The sequence below is a fragment of the Pinus tabuliformis genome, chromosome 4_1, assembly GCF_031772625.1.
Source record: "Pinus tabuliformis cultivar Carrire ecotype Pingquan chromosome 4_1, CPIR1, whole genome shotgun sequence".
Lineage (NCBI taxonomy): Eukaryota > Viridiplantae > Streptophyta > Pinopsida > Pinales > Pinaceae > Pinus > Pinus tabuliformis.
Window position 1 is genome coordinate 518,324,659 of NC_142303.1, and position 21,885 is coordinate 518,346,543.

Consider the following 21,885-nt stretch of genomic DNA (forward strand, 5'->3'; position numbering starts at 1 on the left):
AAAACCCACACTTGGTTATATAACGTATAGGAGGAAGCAATCGTGGTACATGAGTCACCCTGGCCTTGGTTTTTTCACCCTTCTTCATTTGCCTTTTTCCTTTTATGATTTTTCTTTGGTTAACTGCTTGGGGCTCAAGGAATAAGAGCATGATGTGTAAAGTATAGCACTCACTGGATACCCATTTTGAGGTGGGGCAGTTTATTGCCCACCAGGGGTTGGGACAATCATGGGTTCCTGCATGATAAAAGGTGCTCATCTAAGGCCTATAAGAACTAGGGTGATGACCATGAGAATGGGGTATAGCTCATGCATTAGCTTTTGCCTACTTGCTAAATGTGTTTGTCCTAACCATCTTTTGCATTTTGTGGTACATTTTCATGTTGAAGGTGGCCAATTATGTGTTTACTTTTCTTTTCAGTTGCATCAACCTCCAAGGAATCATTCCAGGTCTGACCCAAGGTGTGGGCAAGGGGAAGGGGAGGCTAACCTTATGTGGACCCAGTGGAGGAATGTGGACCCAGGTGGAAGAAATGATGAATGGGGTTATAAGGAACGGAGAGGGAGTGATATATGTGGATGAGGGAGCAGGACCATGCAACCAAAATCAGGGTTTCCCATGAAGTACCATCCCTAGAGCCCAAAGGTAGGTAAAAGAGATCCCACAGGACTAGGGTCTAAGGGTAACATCCAAAAGAGGTCTAGGGGACAAGAGCACAAACCTAGGCCACTCTTTTCGCCGAATCCCCCCATTAATTCATGCCCAAAAGTATCCATGTTTGGGAGGCCCGCCTTCAAACATACGATCATGACAGATGGGGGAGGGACCACATCGTTGGCTCAAGTGGCAGAGAAGTGACACAATGAGATAGTTGGTCTCTACAAGGGGCTGCTAGTTGCCGGCTGAGGACCATCTTGGAGAAAATTTTTCTCCTAGGGATATCGCCCACAAAATGGTAGGTAACAGGGCTATCACTCATGCCATGTGTTGAATATGTAACTAGGTTTGGTCTTCATAATGACATATGTAATCATGATTCTATGTATTTGATGTAATGAGAAAAATAAATCTATTATTGTTGTTCTTGAGGCATGGGTTTCATGTTCAAGGAAATTTATTTTATAAGTCAAGCTCGCATTGAGAGCTTCTAGGGCTTGTCATTAAATTTACAAGTTAAGAGAGTCATTGTCATGTATTGAAGATCCATTTGAGCATGTTATATATTGTAAAGAAATTTTTTGTATAGTCAAATATGTCAAGAAAACCCTCCAAGACCTTGTCACAATGTCACATCAAGTCGGCCATTAAAGTAGTAGACATGATGAGTCGTTGGGCCATTAAGAAGGCTTAGTGGAGTCCAAAGTATGCCAAGTTGAGAGAATGTGCTCCAAACATAGTGATCAAGGGGTTGGCCCCTTGATATCCATGCAAGTCACATGTGGTGTCCTCAAGTGGGTGTGGGGGCACCATGACATCCTCATGGGTCTCCAAGTAGATCGAGAATGCCTGTAAACCATTTGTAAGGGCTAGAATGATGGCATAAGCCCTCCCTTGTCTCTCATGGTGAGACACATCCTCGTCTGGGCCCTGGAACGTCTCCCAAGTGTATGTACAATTGTGAAGCCAGTTGGGCATGGTGATCCAAATGCATCATCCTCATCCAAAAATGTGGAACACGAGCAGTTAATGAATGGTGTTGGGAATCCCTGAAGTGCTCTCTGCTATGGTGGAGGCCCATGTCTCTCAACACTCACCCTACAAGTGCTGATGTGACCCTCTGGAGGGCTTGGACCCCATATAGGGAGACCAAACCCCAAATGGAGACCCACTTGCAATCCTGCATAATATACAATGCGTCCCCTTGCACTCCACTACAACAAATCATTAGATTAATCAAGTGAAAGAGCTTACAAATCATGGAATCAAATGGACATTTCACGGTGGCATGCCCTTTCACAATGGGCTTTGCCATGTATAGGTGTCTCCAAGCTTAATAAGGGGGTTAACCAAGGACCCTATTAGGTGGTTTGAACCTTCAAAGGGGGTGACATGTCCATGGGACATTTATCAAGTGGTAGGTGGCATGTAATACAATGATGGAATGGAGTGGGGATCAGGGGAAGGCTCCAAGCCACATGCCATGGTACAAGGGTAACTATAATAGGGGAAGCCCACACTTAGGTATATGAGTGTCAGAGGGAGAAATCGTGGTACATGAGTTACCCCGACCTTTGTTTTTCCACCCTTTTTCATATGCCTTTTGCCTTTGATTGATTTTTCTTCATAACTGCTCGGGGCTCCAGGGGATGAGAGCACGTGTAGGATACAACAGTAGATACCCCCTTTAAGGTGGGGCAGTTCATTGCCCACAAGGGGTTGGGACAATCATGGGTTCCTGAATGTGGAGGGGGCTCATCTAGGGCCCATAGGAGCTACGCTGATGGCCATAGATAAGGGGTAGAGCTCATGTTTCACTTTTGCCCGTGCTCTAAATTTGTATGTCTTGACCATCTTTTGCATTTTGTGGCACATTTTCAGTTGAAAGTGGCCAAATTATGCTTTTTTCTTTTCTTTTTAGCTGCATCAACCTTTAGGGCATTTTTCCAGGCCTGACCCAAGGTGTGGGCAAGGGAAGGGGGAGGTTAACCGTTTGTGGACCCAGTGGACAAATGTGGACCCGGATGGCAAAAGTGATAAATGGGGTTAAAATGAGCGGAGGGGAGTGATGTATATGGCATAGGGAAGCGGGACCATGCAACCAAAATTAGGATTTCCCATGTAGTGCCAACCCTAATTTAAGACCCAGATTATTAATTTAGCCAATCCAGACAATAAAATTTGATAACCGAATTTAACTAGAATGCAAAAGTGTAAGACCTAGATTATTAATTTAGCCAATCCAGACAGTAAAATTTTATAACTGAAATTAAATAGAATGCAAAAGAATACCCGAAAGGTTTTTGGTCTGTGGTTGTTCCCGCTACTGCAGTTACCAAACCGCCTTTGTACCTCCCAGTCTATCTGGGGTCTCCTTGTACGGTCCCTAGACCCAGAAGACAAATATTTTGGCCCCCATGCCCAAAATTCCAAGAAGAACCAAGCTCAATGTCTCACTCAATTAGAATTTCTTGACCTTCTCTACAAGATCCACCCTTAAACCACCTCCCTGTTTCTTAGAATTCTTCCTAACTTTCTAAAAAAATGCCCTCCTATTATGGTCTTCTTCCTTCCCTTATATCCTCAACTCTATCGCCTCTCTACCTCCTCGCTGTCGGCTTCCTTCCTCCACCATTTCCCTTTACTGCTTGCTGTCCTCTTGCTTCTAATTTTCTCGACTCTTCTCTTCCTTTTGGATAGAGGCGGTGGTCCCTTTATTTAGATTTTAATAATATTGGTATTAAATTAAGTCTCAATTTATTAACTTGATTCCTTTATAGTTTTAATAAATATTGATTTATGTTAATATTTAAATAAATGATTTAATTTAATTTAATTAAATAAAATTTCATATATATATTTTATTATCTTTATCCTATATATATAGATATGTTTAATTTAAAGGATTACTCGTATATATATATATATATATATATAAGAATGGTATGCATATCAGGGCTCCATTTGATATATTTATCATATTTTGATGAGATAGGAATTAATTTTGATAATCACTTCGTTAACCTAACTTAGACATTTCCCAGTGTTATCCAATATGTATACTAGTGCAATACATGTGGGCCCATGCATACGCAGCTATCATATGGATGCCTCGTATTTATGCTAATACTCGTGTTTTGTTTATAATTGTAGGTGGGTTATTATACCTAAAGCTAATAGCCTGTAAAGAAGATCCCACAAGACTAGGATACAAGGCTAACCACAAAATCGGGTAGAGGAAACAAGTGGACAAACCTAGCCCACTCTTTCGGCTGAACCCCCCCACCAATCCATGCCCAAAAGTATCCATGATAAGTAAACAAAATTACTCAACTATACCAATGAAAATCCATACTTTCGGGGTCAGGAGGCCCACCTTCAAACATATGATCATAATAGATAGGCGAGGGACCACGTGGTTGACTCAGGTGGTGGAGATAGTGGCACATTGAGCTATTTGGTGGCTACAAGGGGCTATTGGCTGAGGACCATCTAGGAGAAAATTTTCTCCTATGGATACTACCCACAAGTGGTGGGTAATAGTTCCAAAAATGTTGCCACACAATCTAGGAGGGGTCTTAGGAGGGGAACCTATGGGACAACTACTAGACCAAATAACAATGGGACAAAGACCCATTGCCAGCTTAGTTAGTGTCCCCTTTTCTTTACGGACTTTCACCAATGGGAGGAGTCTCAGTATGGAGGAAATCATTTGGAATGATGAGATCAAAGATAAGGTATGAAGTGATTCCCAAAGCCCATTAAAGGAGAGACTCAATTAGGGCTCAATGTTTTGAAAATAAGCTAGAGGCTTTCCAAGAAAGACATAGGAGGAATATCTAGACCTAGGGTTAGAGATATTCATTGACAATGAATAAGCCTAATGTCAAATATTCCAATGTGGTATAGGACCTGTTATCGCTCAAAATAGCAGGGGGCCTAAAGGGGGATCCTTAAAGGCCAAAGGCTAGGCCAAGGGCAACAAATGGAGACTTGGCCCACTGTCACCTCAGCTAAGGCTCCCTTCTATTTTACCGATTTTCACCGATGGGAGGAGACCCGGTATGTATGGAGTCACCAATGTAGGATAAGTCAATGAATGGATATGAGTGACCCAAATAATCCCTTTCCCGGAAGAGCTTGAAGGGTGGAGCTTGCTTGCTTTCTAAGCAAGGTACTATGTATCCTAGGGAAAGGAATGGAGGATTTGAGGGTTAGGTTTATGGGATATGACGTGTGAAGGAGTTTCCCAATCCCTAAAATCCTTCTTGCAATTGGTATCCTGGATGGTTCTTGAAGAATTATCTTTTCAAACGAACGGGACCACACGAGACCAAGTGGAATATAGCAACTGATGATATTCTTACCCTAGATCATTGTTTTAAAAACTGGCCGGTCTGAATCGGTAACCAGTTAAATCGGCTGGTTAGCAAGCCCACTGGGTCAAATCGGCTTAAAAACCTGGTTTGACCCATCATTTCTCCTTTTGTTTTCCCTAACCGGTCCTAACCGGCCGGTTAGCTACCACGACCGCGGAGAACCCATGCAGCGATTTTTCCAAGGTGCTTAGGGTGTTTTGGAGGGAAAGTAAGGGTCCTTTCCATCCAAAAACCACCCTCTCCTAGCCTTTAAAAGGTCCTTCTTGCTCTCATTTGTCTCACACATCTCATTTGGAGTATTTGTGAGTTTGCTTGGGAGCTTGAAGAGTGTTGAGTTTTTGCTGGAGTAGTCATCTTGGAGGCTTGGAGTTGGAGTTGGAGCTATTTTGGAGATAGTTTGGAGCTGTCAGTGGAGTTGGCATCTTCAAGAAGATGCTAAGGAAACTAGTTTGCATTTCCAGGTAAGGATTTTCACTTGAAAATTCCTAATTTGACTGTTGTCCATGTATTAATTTTTTTATGTGTTATAAACTTCTAACTTCTATCATCTATGCTATCAAATCTCTAGTTCTATGCTATCAAATCTCTAGTTTGATGCTATCAAATTTTGTAGGCTACATGTGCATTTGTTTTCCTAAATTTAGCTTTGGTTTTCCATGTTTCTTAGCTGTAATTTTTTTTTAAATGGCATATTTCTTTGAAAATTGTAATTATTTCAAGCAAACATGGCTCCAAAAGGAAAGGATAGTGCATGGGCTCATTGTGATGTGATTGATGGAATAATGATATGCAATTATGCCATAAATCTATTGGGGGTATTCTTAGATTGAAACAACACTTGGCTGGGGTAAGAGGCCAAGTAAAGCCATGTGATGCACCAAATGCAATGTTAGGTCCTATTATGGCAGAATACCTTTCCAAGCTTGAAAAGCTTCCTGAGGAGAAGGCTAGGGAGAAGGCCATCCAATATGACATTGCAAGGAAGAGGGAATCATTAAAAGCCATGAAAGAGAGTGGGTATGATGATTATGAGATTCAAGGCTCCTCTTCTATCCCTTCCATCAATGACCCCTTTCACTTTGTTCATCCTTCTTTTGGCCAACTATCAAAAGGAACAAAGAGAAAAAACATCCAAAGTTATTTCTCATCCTCTGCCAACATTGCCTCTTCTAATCCCCCAGCGAAATCGTCAACCCACTTTGGATCAACATTGGAAAAAACAATGCAAAGAAACTTCTCATCAATACATTGCTAGATGGTGGTATGATTCAGAGATCCCATTTAACGCTGCTCGCTCACCTTATTAACAAGCTATGCGGGACTCTGTTATAGCTGCATGAAAGGGCTTCAAAGGCCCTAGTATCCATGACTTGAGGGGAGCTCTTTTGCAAAAAGAGATTTCTTCCATTGATGAGTATTTGGCTGAGTATTAAGATTCATGGCTCAAAATAAATTGTTCCATCATGTTAGATGGATGGACCGATGGAAAGAACCACACTATCATTAATTTCCTTATTTCTTGCCCTTAAGGAACCATGTTTTTGAGATCAGTTGATGCATCTGATAAGGTGAAGGATGCAACCCTTCTATTTGAGCTTTTGGATGACATTATTCAGGAAGTTGAGGAGCAGAATGTTGTTGCAAGTCATCACCGATAATGCTTCAAACTATGTTCTTGCTGGAAAGATGCTTGAGTCCAAATATAGGACCATATTTTGGACTCCATGTGCTGCACATTTCATAGACCTCATGCTTGAGGACATAGGCAAAGTGGAGTGGGTAAAAAACATTGTAGAGCATGCCAAGTGCATTACAAAATACATTTACAACTACTCATGGGTATATTGAACCTAATGAGGAAAAACATTGGGGGCAAAGAGCTTGTTAGGCGTGCAATTACGAGATTTGCAACTCACTTCCTCACGTTGCAATGTCTCGGTGGGCTAGACAAGATGGCAAAGACACCAAAAAGAAAGTGTTTGACAATTATTTTTGGAAAAGGTCTGTAGAGCTTGTGAAAATTATCGAGCCCCTTGTTAAGGTGTTGAGGATGGTGGATGGGGAAAAATTGGCCATGGGCTACATTTATGAGGCTATGGATCAGGCAAAGGACCAGATACGGGCAACTTACAAGGATAGGTTAGCTAAATATGGCCGTATATGGGAGATCAATAATATAGATGGAACAATCAACTCCATCATCCTATTCATGCAACTGGGTATTTTTTGAACCCAAAGTATCATTATAAAGCTCGGCTAGGAGATCTGCAGGATGGGGAGGTCAAAGATGGATTGATTGATTGCTTGGAGCGCATGGTCCCTAGCCATGCAGACCAGTTGGAAATACATAGACAACTTACTGTTTTCAGTATGGCAGCTGGTACCTTTGGCAAAAACTTGGCAAAGATGGCAAGAGATGTGGATCAACCAGGTAAGCAATTCCAATTTCCAATTTGTTTTTCTTTTCAAGTTAAATTGTTTACAAATTTACAATTCAAATTATCTATAAATACTTGTAATTTGTAAATAAGTAATGAAATGAACTAAGTTACTAATTAATGTCTTTTTCTTTGCAGCACATTGGTGGGAGTCATTTGGCAGCCAATGTCCTCAATTGCAAAAGTTTGCAATTAGATTCCTCAACCAAACTTGCAGTGATTCAGGTTGTGAGCGCAATTGGTTTGTTTTTGAGCGCATCCACAGGAAGAAGAGAAACCGTTTGGAACAAAAACGGTTAAATGACCTTGTCTTCATGCAATACAACCTTTGACTAAGGAAGAACCAAATGATGAACAAAACACCTGATATAGATCCCATTGTGTTCGACAATATTGATCCAACATCACAATGGGTGGAGGAGACTGAAGATCCTGTGTTTGATGTTGATTTTGATATTGACATAGCATTAGGGGTGGATGAAGCAGATTTGGTGGCGCATCAGAACCAGGATCAATAGCGGCATCAAGGAAAGGCAAAGAACCAATGAAAGGCACTAGTCGTGTAGGTAGAAAAACTCGTGCTTCCATTGGGTCCACTAATTTTTTTATTGGTGGCATTGCTAGTGAGGTTGCAGATCAGGCTGAAGCATCCTCAGACTCTGAACCAGATGATGTCTATGTAGCTACTGATGATGATCCTGTGTCTAGTAGTGGTGATGAACTTGATGATTGATCATGTGTACACTGTAGACTTGTAGTAGGCCAATGGCCTCATAGCTTGCAGCATTTTTTTTGGACTTTATAGGCCATTTAGAGCCTCATTGCTTATGTATTTTGTCGATAATATGTATTGCACTTGGTGCCATTTTGATATTTTCACCTTTACATGGTATATAAATGAGCAAACTTTGCATATTTTGTCTCTATTGGCTTGGAATCATGGTTTTAAATCTTAAAAATAGTTTTGTTTCATTAAAAATTAATTATTTAATGTATTTTTCTAAAACTAGTTCGTTTAGACTTGACCAGTCCCAGTTCGAAACCCAGTTCATTAGGTGGACCGGTCCGGTCACCAGTTCCAGTTTTTATAACATTGGTAAGGTGGGGGAAAGGATCAAAGGAAGAATTTTCACTTGAAGGTGTTGGTTTGACCCTGTGAGGTACTAGCCTTGGGGATGCCAGGGCAAAGTTTGATCTCGGAGCTAGGGCTTGGTTTTTCTCTTAACTCCACCGTCGGAATGAATTCAAATTTGGAGGAGAGCTTGAGGAAGCACCAACGTAGGAGACCCTAGGAGATTGAACTTTTTGGAGAGCTAGCTTGTTGGGGAAATTGATGCCCTGGGTACCCAACCTGGGCTAGACCTAGGAGGTGAAATAATGTGATTTTTAGTGATCACCCTTGGTAGATCAATGCCTTAATCTTCGAGAGAATGGAGTCTATGATGAATATGAGTAGGATTTCTTGGTTCCTAGTCAAGGAGGCCTCAAGATCACTTTGCTAGCCTTCTAGGTCAAGAAGAAGCAACCTTGCAACTGTTATACTTCGATTTTGCAAAAGGAATGGCTTATCAAGGTCAAATTCTTTGATAGAATTACCCTAAGAGATTTCGCTCATACTACATGGCCCATACATTGAAAGATTCTATAATAGAGACAAATTCCATAATTTTAAGCAGTAAATGCATGCAACAATTAGCCCTAGAACAACAAAAATCCTAATCCAAAATATATGAAAAAAGTAAACAAGAATAACATCAAAAATCATGTACTTACATGTAACAAAGTATATCCAACCATTCACAATTGACAAGAGAGAAGCTCCAAGAGAAGAAAGACCAATATCCACACATCAAAACTCATCCATAAAGCTCCAATTCATCCTCTAGAAAAAGTGCGAAAATCTCAAGAGAGATAAGAGATCCAAACCAAAGTGATGATGAGAAAATGAGCTCATCTCACTTGTATTTATACACAACTTAGGAGTTCGAATTAGCCTCCTTGGCCTACATAAGCCCCAAAAATAAAATAATGTTCTAATAATTCAACTTTTGGTGACAAGCCCACCAAACTAGCTCATAAATGGACCCTCTAAGAGGCCTAATGAGATCCATGGGTGCCACAATGAAGAATATGACTCTCAAAAGCAGTGGACATGAGCTCATATCACTTGTATTTATACACAAGCTAGGAGTTCGAATTAGCCTCCTTGGCCTACATAAGCCCCAAAAATAAAATAATGTTCTAATAATTCAACTTTTGGTGACAAACCCACCAAACTAGCTCATAAATGGACCCTCTAAGAGGCCTAATGAAATCCATGGGTGCCACAATGAAGAATAGGACTCTCAAAAGCAGTGGACAAGGGGTTAGCCCCTTGTAATAACCTATGGTGCTTCAAATGACATGTGGGGGCACACAAGTGTCGTCATGGGTCTCCAAACAAATCGAAGATGCTTGTAGATCACCTGCAATGGCTATGATGATGGTGTAGGTGATGCCACATCATCGTGCAAGTCCTGGATCATTTGCCAAGTGTATGGTATAGATTTGGGGCCAACTGGGCATGATGGATTAGGTGCATCCTCGCCCAATAAGTGAATGACGAGCAATCTCTGAACGGTTGTGGGGATCCATGAAGTGTAATCTGTTGTTGTGGAGGCCCATGGCTCTCAACGCTCACCCTACATGTGCTAATGTGGCCTTCTGGAGGATTAAGACCCCGTATAGGGAGACCAAACCCAAGATGGAAACCATCTACAATCCTACATAAGATCCAATGCATCCCCTTGCCTTCCAGTACAACAAGTCATTAGAGAAACCGAGTAAATGAACTTACCAAATCATGGACCATAGGTGGGGACTTTATAATGGCCTGCCCTTCCGTAATGGGCTTCGGGATGTGCCAGTGTCTCCTAAACTCCAAATAGGTTTAACCAAGTACCCTATTAGGTGGTTTCTACTTTTGAAGGGGATACTATAGTCAAGGTACATTCGTAAAAAGGTGGTGGCATGGGGAAGATAGGTGAATGAAGTAGGGAATGAGAAGGGGTAGCCTAGGGTCACATGCTCAGGTACAAGGGTAGCTAATAAGAGGGAATCCCACACTTGGGTTTATAATGTATAGGAGGGAGTAATCGTGGTACATGAGGTGCCCCGACCTTGGTTTTTTTACTCTTCTTTATATGCCTTTTTCATTTTATGATTTTCTTTGATTAACTGCTCGGGGCTCAGGGGTAAGAGCATGATGTATAAGATATAACAGTGAATGCCCCCCTTTTAAGGTGGGGTAGTTCATTGCCCACCAGGGGTTGGGACAATCATGGGTTCCTATAAGATGAAGGAGGTTCATAGAACTTGTAGGAACTAGGGTGATGGCCATGATGAGGGGGTAGAGCTCATGTATTGGCTTTTGCCCACGTGCTAAGTGTATTTGTCCCAACCATCTTTTGCATTTTGTGGTACATTTTCCTGTTTAATGTGGCCATATATGCTTTTATCTTTCTTTTCAGCTACATCAACCTCCAGGCTTCATTCCAGGCAATGACCCAAGTTATGGGCAAGGGGAAGGGGCAAGCTAACCCTATGTGGAATCGATGGAGGAATGTGGACCCAGGTGGGAGAAATGATGAATGGGGTAATAATTAATGGAAAAGGAGTAATACAAGTGAATAAGGGAGTGGGACCACACAACCAAAATCGACGTTTCCCGTGAAATACCATCCCTGGAACCAAATGGTTAGTAAAAGAGATCCCACAGGACTAGAATCCAAGGTTAATTCCTAAAAGGGATCTAGGGGACAAAGGCACAGACGTAGCCCATTCTTTCCACCAAATCCCCCCATTAATCCATGCCCAGAAGTGTCCATGATAAGCAAACTACAATACTCAATTTCCAAATGAAAGGCATACCTTTAGATTCGGGAGGCCCGCCTTCAAACATACGATGATGCAAAATGGGCAAGGGAACACATGGCTGGCTCAGGTGGCGGAAAAATGGCACAATGAGCTAGTTAATGGCTACAAGGGGATGTTGGTTGCTAGCTGAGGACCATCTTAGAGAAAAACAAATTCCTCTAGTGATATTACCCACAAAATGGTGGCTAACATCTGGCTCCAACTGGGATGTGATCTCTCGAAGAAGTGGGCGAAGCTATTCGAACAGGAGGTCACGAGAACTCCAACAATCTCTTGGTTACTGTAGACCTGTCACTTGCACATATAATAGATGGAAAAACAAGGGGCAACATGCTTTCACGACGTCTCATTATCGCACATGCTAAAATGTTAGGCCATAAAATCAACATAAAATAAAAAATGCAAATATGCACCTATTTACCATGAGAATTTTCATTAGATATTATTTCTAATGCGGAAATCAACATGCAATGCATCCTACCCTAACATGCATGTGATAATGCTAATGCTAAGTGTAATCATAAAGCTAGTGCAACCAACATATCATCATATCAATATACATATGCCTGCCAGTATGAGTACTCATGTAGCAAATCCCAAAGCGAATACAAACCCAAACATATGGAGGATGCTGTGGGGGTTGTGCGAGAAAAGGATGTGATCTAGTTTGTGAGATCTTCTCTTGCAACCAAAATATAGAGATGTCAACAACCAAGCTCATAAATGTTTGATGGACGACAACCTATGGCATATCACTTCCACCATTGTCCTTATTATTTACGTCATGGCTTATGGCCTTCGTTGGGCTATGATTAGTGGGAAAGGGAGGTCAACAAGATGGAGAAACACAAGTAGTTTGCACATGATGATTACACTGGAGAGGGGAGGCTATAGAGTGGTCAAAGCCCTGAGGGTGTGTCCAAGGAGGAAAAGTATAATTGATGAAGAGCTTTTCCTTGACACTATACTCGGACGGGGGGATGGGTTCATTGTTACTTGACATCATATAACCAGGGGTGAGAGAATCACTTCACGAAGACTAAAGATGATGACGAATAGGAAAAAGGGGGAAATAAATATTGCATTCAACGGGTTGTGCTTTCCCAAAATCATAATTTAAAGGCTCAAGTGATTTGAACATAGAATCATACTCGAGAAGTGGGAGCCTTATCAATTTTCGTAGTATCAAAGAACGGGTCTCTCCTAAAAGGAAAATTGATCACTTCCAACTGCCCCTCTTTATGCAAAGGAAAATGAAGATTCTCCTTCCCAAGGGTATCAATGGGCATGTCATCATAAACAGTGGCCGAGTGGAAGGGAAGACCAATCTCATCCTCATCCTCCTTATCCATGTCGTAAATGGGAGCACAATCAAATTGAGGATCAACAATTTCCCATTTCTCCTTTTCAATGCGGAAATAATCTTCAATGTCATCTTTCAAGGGGCTAATGGATGGGATCATCTCTCTCAAGGTTTTCAAACGAGGATTCATCGGGATTAATATCCTTGAGCAAGGCAGGGTTGGTCTCAATTTCACTTTCCATAAATCCATCCGTCCCAGCACATTTGTCCTCAAAATCATTATTTTCATCATGTGGACCCAAGGAGGATTCTTCTTCTTGCTCATTACCTAGATTCTTAATGTCTTGATGATGCTCAATGAAAGCTTCCTCTTGGATGCTTAATTTAGGGTGTAGTTGAAAATGTCTAAGAAAGCCTTCAACAAACTCTTCAATAGATGAAATGCGCCTAGGTTCATGATCATGCAGCCATGAGTTATGACCACTGAGCGATCCCATGAACAACAACATAAGGACATCTTGGTGCACAACCTTCTCTCTCGAAGCATGTGCATTAAATATTTCTACGTGGTCAATTGTGGAGAGTGGATCACCATCAAACACAGGCACACCACATACCATCCTTCCTGCAACATGATTAGGATGTCCAAGGATGCCAACAATGTTCAAAGTGGGAAATTTACGAAAGAATGACAACTTATTTGAGGTATACATGAAACATATGTAGGAGTTGCCAGGGTGAAATTAAAGATGTTGAGAAAAATGGTTGCTTCACCCTATAAGCATCGACCTTAAAGTTCAATGAAGAACTGGGGCTTCGTTCTTCCAATGGAGTCGCCAAGAATCATATGTCAATATATCATATGGGGAACAAAACACACGTTTCATGTCCTCGACACTGACTCCAAAATGTTACCGCTCACACTAGTAGGGGGCATAAAAGGGGATCCTTAAAGGGCAAAATGCTAGGCCAAGGGCAACAATGGAGACTTAGCCCATTGTCACCTCAGCTAAGGCTCCCTTCTATTTACGGAATTTCACTGATGGGAGGAGACCCAATATGTATGGAGTCACCAATGAAGGATAAGTCAATGAATGGATATGGGTGACCCAAATAATCCCTTTCCTGGAAGAGCTTGAAGGGTGGAGCTTGCTTGCTTTCTAAGCAAGGTACTATGTATCCTAGGGAAAGGAAAGGGAGGATTTGAGGGTTAGGTTTATGGGATATGACATGTGAAATAGTTTCCCAATCCCTAAAATCCTTGTAGCAATTGTTATCCCGGATGGTTCTTGAAGAATTGTCTTTTCAAAGGAACATGACCATACGGGACCAAGTGGACCCAATCTAGGGTATGACGAAGGAATATAGCAACCGATGATATTCTTACCCTAAACAAGGTGGGGGAAAGGACCAAAGAAAGAATTTTCACTTGTAGGTGTTGGTTTGACCCTGTGAGGTATTAGCCTTGGGGATGTCAGCGCAAAGTTTGATCCCATAGCTATAGCTTGGTTTTTCTCCCAACTCCACCGTCGGAATGGCTTCAAAATTAGAGGACATCTTGAGGAAACACCAACACAAGAGACCATAAGAAATCAAACTTTTTGGAGGGCTAGCTTGTGGGGAAATTGATGCCTTAGGTACCCCAACTTGGCTAGACCTGGAAGGAGGTGAAAGAATGTGATTTTTAGTGACCACCCTTGGTAGATCAGTGCCTTAATCTTTGGGAGAATGGAGTCTATGATGAATATGAGTAGGATTTCTTGGTTCCCAGTCAAGGAGGCCTCAAGATCACTTTGCTAGCCTTCTAGGTCAAGAAGAAGCAACTTTGCAACTTTTATACATCGATTGTGCAAAAGGAATGGCTTATCAAGGTCAAATTATTTGGTAGAATTACCCCTAGGATATTTCACTCATATTACATGGCCCATACAACGAGAGATGCTATAATAGAGACAATTTCCACAATTTTAAGCAGTAAATGCATGCAACAATTAGCCCTAGAACAATGAAAATCCCAGTCTAATATATATGACAAAAGTAAATAAGAATAACATCAAAAAGCATGTACTTACATGTAACAGAGTATATCCAACCATACACAATTGACAAGAGAGAAGCTCCAAGAGAAGAAAGACCAATATCCACAAATCAAAACTCATCCCTAAAGCTCCAATTCATCCTCTAGAAAAAGTGTGAAAATCTCAAGAGAGATAAGAGATCCAAACCAAAGTGATGATGAGCAAATGAGCTCATCTCACTTGTATTTGTATGCAACTTAGGAGTTCGAATTAGCTTCCTTTGCCTACATAAGTCCCAAAATTAAAATAATGTTTTAATAACTCAACTTTTGGTGACAAGCCCACCAAACTAGCTCATAAATGGAAAAATAAGCTTCTCAAGAGGTCAAATAATGATCTATGCATGTCATAGGGCCCGCTAAGAGGCCTAATGAGGTCCATGGGTGCCAAAATGAGGAATAAGACCCTCAAAAGCAGTGGACAAGGGGTTGGCCTCTTGTAATAACCTGCGGTGCTCCAAATAACATGTGGGGGCACAGAAGTGTCCTCGTGGGTCTCCAAACAAATTGAAGATGACCTGCGATCATCTGCCAATTGTATGGTGTATATCTGGGGCTAGCTATGCATGATGGATCAGGTGCATTCTTCTTGTCCAATAAGTGAACCACGAGCAATCTCTGAACTGTTGTGGGGATCCATGGAGTGTAATCTGCTGCTGTGGAGGCCCATGGCTCTCAACGCTCACCCTACTTGTGTGAATGTAGTCCTCTGGAGGATTAGGACCTCGTGTAGAGAGACCAAACCCAACATGGAAACCATCTGCAATATTGCATAAGATCCAATGCGTGGCCTAGCCTTCCAGTGCAGCAAGTCATTGGAGAAATCGAGGAAATGAGCTTACCAAATCATGGACCACAGGTGGGGATAATGCCCTGCCCTTCCATAATGGGCTTCGGGATGTGCCAATGTCTTCTAAACTCCAAATGGGGTTAACCAAGTACCCTATTAGGTGGTTTCTACTTCTAAAGGGGATAATATAGTCAAGGTACATCCGTCAAAAGGTGGTGGCATGTGGAAGATAGGTGAATGAAGTAAGGACTGAGAAGGGGCAGCCCTGGGTCACATGTTGGGGTACAAGGGTAGCTAATAAGACGAAAGCCCACACTTAGGGTTATAATGTATAAGAGGGAGCAATTGTGGTACATGAGGTGCTTTGACCTTGGTTTTTCCACCCTTCTTTATATGCTTTTTGCCTTTTTATGTTTTTCTTTGATTAATTGCTCGACACACAAGGGCAAGAGCATGATGTATAAGATATAGTAGTGATTACCCCCTTTTAAGGTGGGGCGGTTCATTCCCACTAGGGGTTGGGACAGTCATGGGTTCCTATATGATGAAGGAGGTTCATAGAACCTATAGGAACCAGGGTGATGGCCACGATGATGGGGTAGAGCTCATTTATTGGATTTTTCCCACGTGCTAAATGTATTTGACTCGACCATATTTTGCATTTTGTTGTACATTTTCTTATTGAATGTGGCCATATATGCTTTTATCTTTCTTTTCAACTGAATCAACCTCTGGGCTTCATTCCAGGCCATGACCCAAGTTGTGGGCTAGGGGAAGGGGCAAGCTAACTCTATGTGGACCCAATGGAGGAATGTGGACCCAGGCGGGAGAAATGATGAATGGGGTAATAATGAATGGAAAGGGAGTAATACAAGCGGATAAGGGAGCAGGACCATGCAACCAAAATCGGCGTTTCTCTTGAAATACCATTCCTGGAACCAAATGGTTAGTAAAAGGGATCCCACGGGACTAGAATCCAAGGTTAATTCCTAAAAGGGATCTTGGGGACAAAGGCATAGACCTAGCCCATTCTTTCCGCCAAATCCCCCCATTAATCCATGCTTAAAAGTGTTCATGATAAGCAAACTACAATACTCAATTTCCAAATGACAAGGCATACCTTTAGATTCGGGAGGCCCACTTTCAAACATACGATGATGACGCTCTCACAAAGGAGTCATCTTTATTTATATGATCCTCCTACTAATTCGAATTAGCCTAATAGCCCCTACAATTATTAAATAATGTGAAAATAACAAGTCCTTGGAGACAAGCCCACCAAGTAGCTCATAAAGTGATGATGAAGCCATCCATAAGTCAGCTGGAATGATGAAACCATGGTGTAGAATGGCCATTGGAATGTCGAAATGAGTCCTTAAGGTGGCATAACGAGGGTGAGGGCCGCATGAATGATGGACAAGGGGTTGGCCTCTTGATCTCTTTTCAAATGATCATATGGTGCTCCAAAGTGGCTCTGGGGCACAAGTAATGGTCTCACGGGTCTCTTGATAAAAAATAAGCCTGTATACTACTCCAAATGAGGGTACAAAAGATGTTGTTTGCCCTCCCATGTCTCAAGGATGAGTTAAACCTCCTTTGGGCCTCGGATCAACCGCAAAACCTTGTATATACTTCTAAGCCTGCTGGGGGCAGCATTGGTCCAAGTGCATCATCTCACATAAAATTTAGGGCAATAAGCAAGCTGCTGGAGGTTCTTAGGGTGCCCATAAGATGAGACAATGCTATATCACATGAAGAAGTCCCATGGCTCTCATCATATCCCCTACAAGTGTCAATATGATCCTTTGGTGGGATTGGGCCCCAGTTAAGTTTCCCAGTCCATGATGAAACCACCTGCCAATCCTGTATAAGATCCAATGTGTCTCCTCACCTTCAGGTACAATAATTCATTAGTGCATCTAAGTGAATCAAACTTGTTAGTTAAGGGCACAAATGAGACTTCATAGTGGGTTTCCATTCAAAATTTGGGGCTTTGAGCATGTAATTGTGTTACCTCCCTAGGTAGGAGTGGTTAATAAACAACCCTATTAGGTGTTCCCAACCCCTAAAGGGCAGGACATGCCCAAGGTGCATCCTTCAAGTGGTAGGTGTCATGTGGATAATGATGAGGTGGATTGGGACACAGGGGTCTCAAGGCCAAATGCCATGGGTTCATGGGTGGTAATCATGAGGGATGTCCATGTTACTTTTTCTTAGGGCTATATTGTTCTTTGCTTTGATAATTGCATTTTTTGATTTACACATTAAATTCACTGCATAACATCATAACATTATTCAAATTTACATCATTATTCAACAACATATGCAACAATGTACAAAGAACAATATCATCATCATCAATGTAGCAGAACATAAAGGAACAATAGAAGAAAAACATTCAAAAATAGAGACACTAGGATTGGTCGGAGATCAGGGCAAAACCCAGTATGGGGAAAACCCTTTCAAATTCTTATTCTTATTTGATTGTCATTGAATGAATCAATAGAAGAGAGTACAATGATCCATATCTTCATGCATACAACTATCTAGTTAAAATCAACTAAACAATATCCATGAGATGAACCCAATCATGCTCACACTCAGAACCCTGATTCAAAAGCATGTAATGAACTGTCATTGTTTGCGGTAAACTGCAAAACCCTGCGGTCAACAAGCAAAAACTTCGGTCAACAGAAAAATTTCTAGGAAAATTTTTCGAACTTTTTTTTAGGGAGGCTGAGTGAAGCTCTTGGATTGCTGGCATCTTTTAGCTGTCTCCCTTATTTCTGTCAAGCTTATCTACGCACAGGTTTCTGCTTGCACGTTATCATCTGCAAATTTTTCTTGCAGCTGCCCACTCGCTGGCTTTTCTCTCCCTCATGCAGCTCTACTCTCCACACTTCTTAGCATTCATGCTGCCCATTCCCCTGCTCCTCACGCATACGCAGCCAAATCCATAACCCTTCTAAGCATTTCTCTGACAAGCGTTTTTCCCTTTCACACTGTTCCATTATCACGCTTCTGCCAGCCTGCATCCTCTGTATCCTTCATCCCTTGCTACCTGCGACCCTCTCTGTGGCTTTCCCATTGAACCACGAGGCTTTCCCTCTTCACTGCGTATTCAAAACCATTGCAGTTACGCCCCTTTCCACGTATCCCTGTAGCAACTCATTCCATGCAGCTCTCTCATCCGTGTTGACATTGCTGCCTGCACGCCACCTTTCCATCGCTGCCAAAACGCTGCAGATCCGTTTCTCCTTCTTTGCTCCTCATTCACGTTGCTCTTCCCACTCCGCAGTGCCTCCATTCAGCTGCCAGCTCCATCAAACCTCCGTGCCTAGACCTGTTCCTTCCTCTGTTGCCGTCGTCCAAGCGTGCCTCAAGCTTGCACACAACTGTAAACACAAATGCACGTTTTTCTTTTCATTTGACGTTTTGTTGTGCGTGAGTAAGGGTTATCAGACCTTATTTTTTTTTATTTTCTTTTTATGTGTGTATGCTGGTCAGTATAGGTTTAGCGTAGGTATTTTTATTATGATATATGCGTATGTTGTTTTAGTTTTAGGCTAGATTAAATTTTTTTATTTTGATTTAGATTTGAGTTTTTTTTTTTGAGAATTTAGTTTTTTATAAATTTTAAGTTTATAATTTTAAAATCATAAAAAATAAAAAATAAAAAAGTCATAAAAAGTTTTAAATTTTAGATTTTAATGGGTTCATATTTTGCTTTGATCTTTTTTTTAGATTTATTTGATTTTAGAATTTAGTTTTAACAATTTTAAATTTCATTTAGTTTAGTTTAGTTTTAATAATTTTAAGTTTCATTTACTTTAGTTTTTGCTTAGTGTAGTTTTGTTTTATTTAAAAATTAAAAATTTTGAAAAGCTTAACTGAAAATTGGAAATTCATTTTTGGTGTCTTTTGTGGTATCTATGTTCCATTTCTCTATAGTTAAATGCACTCAAATGTTTATTTAAAGTTAGCTATATGAAAGTGGTAACTGATTAGCATTTAAATTTTATGGCCATTTAAAGCATTTGATTTTTTGAAGTTTAATTGCTGGAACATTGTTAAAGCATTGTGCATTTATCGAATATTTTTCATTTCTTGGGTTATTTGGCGATAAATGATTGTTTTACAAGGTTCATATTTCTACAACATTTAGTAAATAGTCATTTAATCATTAACTCCATAAGGCACTGGTACATTAATTTCTAAAATCAATCAGGTGCTAAATTGCCTTGCTATGTCTCCCAAACCAACTGGTCCACAATTGGTCTTCCTTTATTCCACAGGGTCTACCCCCCTTAGCCTCGGGAGACGGCTTAAACGGAGAGATCAGGGATTAGGGTGACAGCCCCTGGTCTGAGCGTTGTCGCGCTGCCCAGACAATCCATGCGACAACAGGTTCCTAAGTCTAAACTTAGAAAAATAAAAATATTAATGGGTATTAATAAAGATAAGGGTGAGAAGCTTCTAAGAGACGAGGATCAAGTCTGTTTTAATCTTAGCCATTGATTAGAGACTTAATCTTGGCCGTTGATTCATCAACAAGAAAAGTATAAGAGAAGACTTGAGAATCATTTGGAGACACACTAGGCAAATACTCAGTATATATAGGAAAACCAATTCTCAAGTAAAGGAGATTGATTTGAGAGGGAGAGTTGCAGGGTCGAGGAATAGGAGGGCATCAACAACAAACAATGATTGAGGAGGAGGTGACACAGGGACAGTGGGAGACAGTGCAGAGAGAAACGTAGTCCAGAGGAGAGACGTGGCCGTCACAGAGGCTGACATAGAGGGACGCAGAGCCACTCAAAGCCACACAAAGTGACGCAGAGGTGACGCAAGAGTGGGAGTAGGGTCTCCAAAGTGTTAGAAAGTCTCAAAGGGAGAGTCTCAGGTGTTTTCTTTCAATTTCTCTGTAAAATCATTCATTATAAAAGCAATCGCTGCTGAAGATTAATAAAGCTCTCATCCTTTGCACTGGTTTTCTGTATTGGGTTTTTCCGGGGACAATTGTCCAAATACCACTGTTTTGATGTGATTGGTTCTTGTGCATGTATTTTTTCTTTGGGTAATTGTGTAATAATTGCAGTAGAATTTATTTTGATATTTGTTGAAGGGATTTCGTAAATAACTTATTGTCAATAATAAGTAGGTGAAATAAATCAGTTGCTGCAGTAGAATTTCAGTTTAGAAATTTTCACAAGTACATCTCGGGAGGTAACACCTCCCTCATTTCATTTCCTCATCACACATTATTTATTCCTCTCTTTTAGGCGTGTGAATTAGTCTTTTTCGCTACATTGCGAATGATGCGATTTTCTATGGTTCTAATTTCTTGTGGAGGTGATCTTTTGCATCGAGATTTTTTTCTAGTATTGAAAGAAGTGCTTGCTTGGAGAGTTTTGTAAATTAATGCTTTATCTTTGATATTTTGCATATTGTATGTATGAAGTAGGGTTTATATTTATGCCATGTTTAAATGATGAATATATGTTGAAATCTTGCTCCATTATTGCATGCAAAATTGTTCTCTTGGAAGCCTATAAGGAAACTCTAATTGTGCATTCCTTATATTTAATTTCTCCCCTCACAAGAAAAATAGTTAGGGTTTTAAAAGTGGATGCCCTAGTCATCCCCCTTTACTCCATCAAAGTTTCTTCCATGAAATTTATCCCTAGAAAGCTCCACTAAACCCTTGTAGGATAAGGCACTAATCTTAGTTGTGTTGATCATCCAAAAAATTTATTAAATTTCTTCCTCTTTTTGTTGTTCCTAGACATCTAGGGTTAGTTACTAGGGTTTTTAGGGAAATTTTCTGCATAAAACTGAATTTCTGTTTTGTTTGTGGCTCATAATTTAACATATAAATGCAAATCTAGCATAGTGCATGGTCATCCTGGAATTGTGCATCTTATTATTGCATATCATTCAAACCCTGACTTACAACAGCCTTATGTTTGGTTTAGGCATAGATTATTTGAGTCTTGGTATAGAACATCTGCATTTTTCTAGGATTTTCTAGTACTCTAGGCCATATTATAGACCTCTTATTCATCACCTTTAGCCATAGCATTCAAATATCCTTTAGTTGATCTAGGGATGCCCCCCTTGTGGTTTAATACCACCAAAGAGAAGTAAAAATGTTGTTGAGCTGACAGCGACGACCTTTTCTCTTGTTGCCATAAGATTTGGCCCCCCAAGTGAGGCTTTGCATTGGGCTTGCTAGATTTTTCCGTAGCAAGTCCTCAACCCCCTCTTGAAGGAACTTCTTACTTGAATAGTGTATAAATACGCAACTCAAGCTCTCATTTATATA

The 21,885-nt window shown here is 40.9% G+C and overlaps 1 protein-coding gene across 4 annotated transcripts in view; it reads left to right on the top strand.

Moving 5' to 3' along the window:
* LOC149176852 (uncharacterized) overlaps window positions 1-21,885 on the top strand; it is a 338,345-nt gene that overhangs the window by 57,534 nt on the left and 258,926 nt on the right. The gene's annotated exons all lie outside the window — the stretch shown is intronic.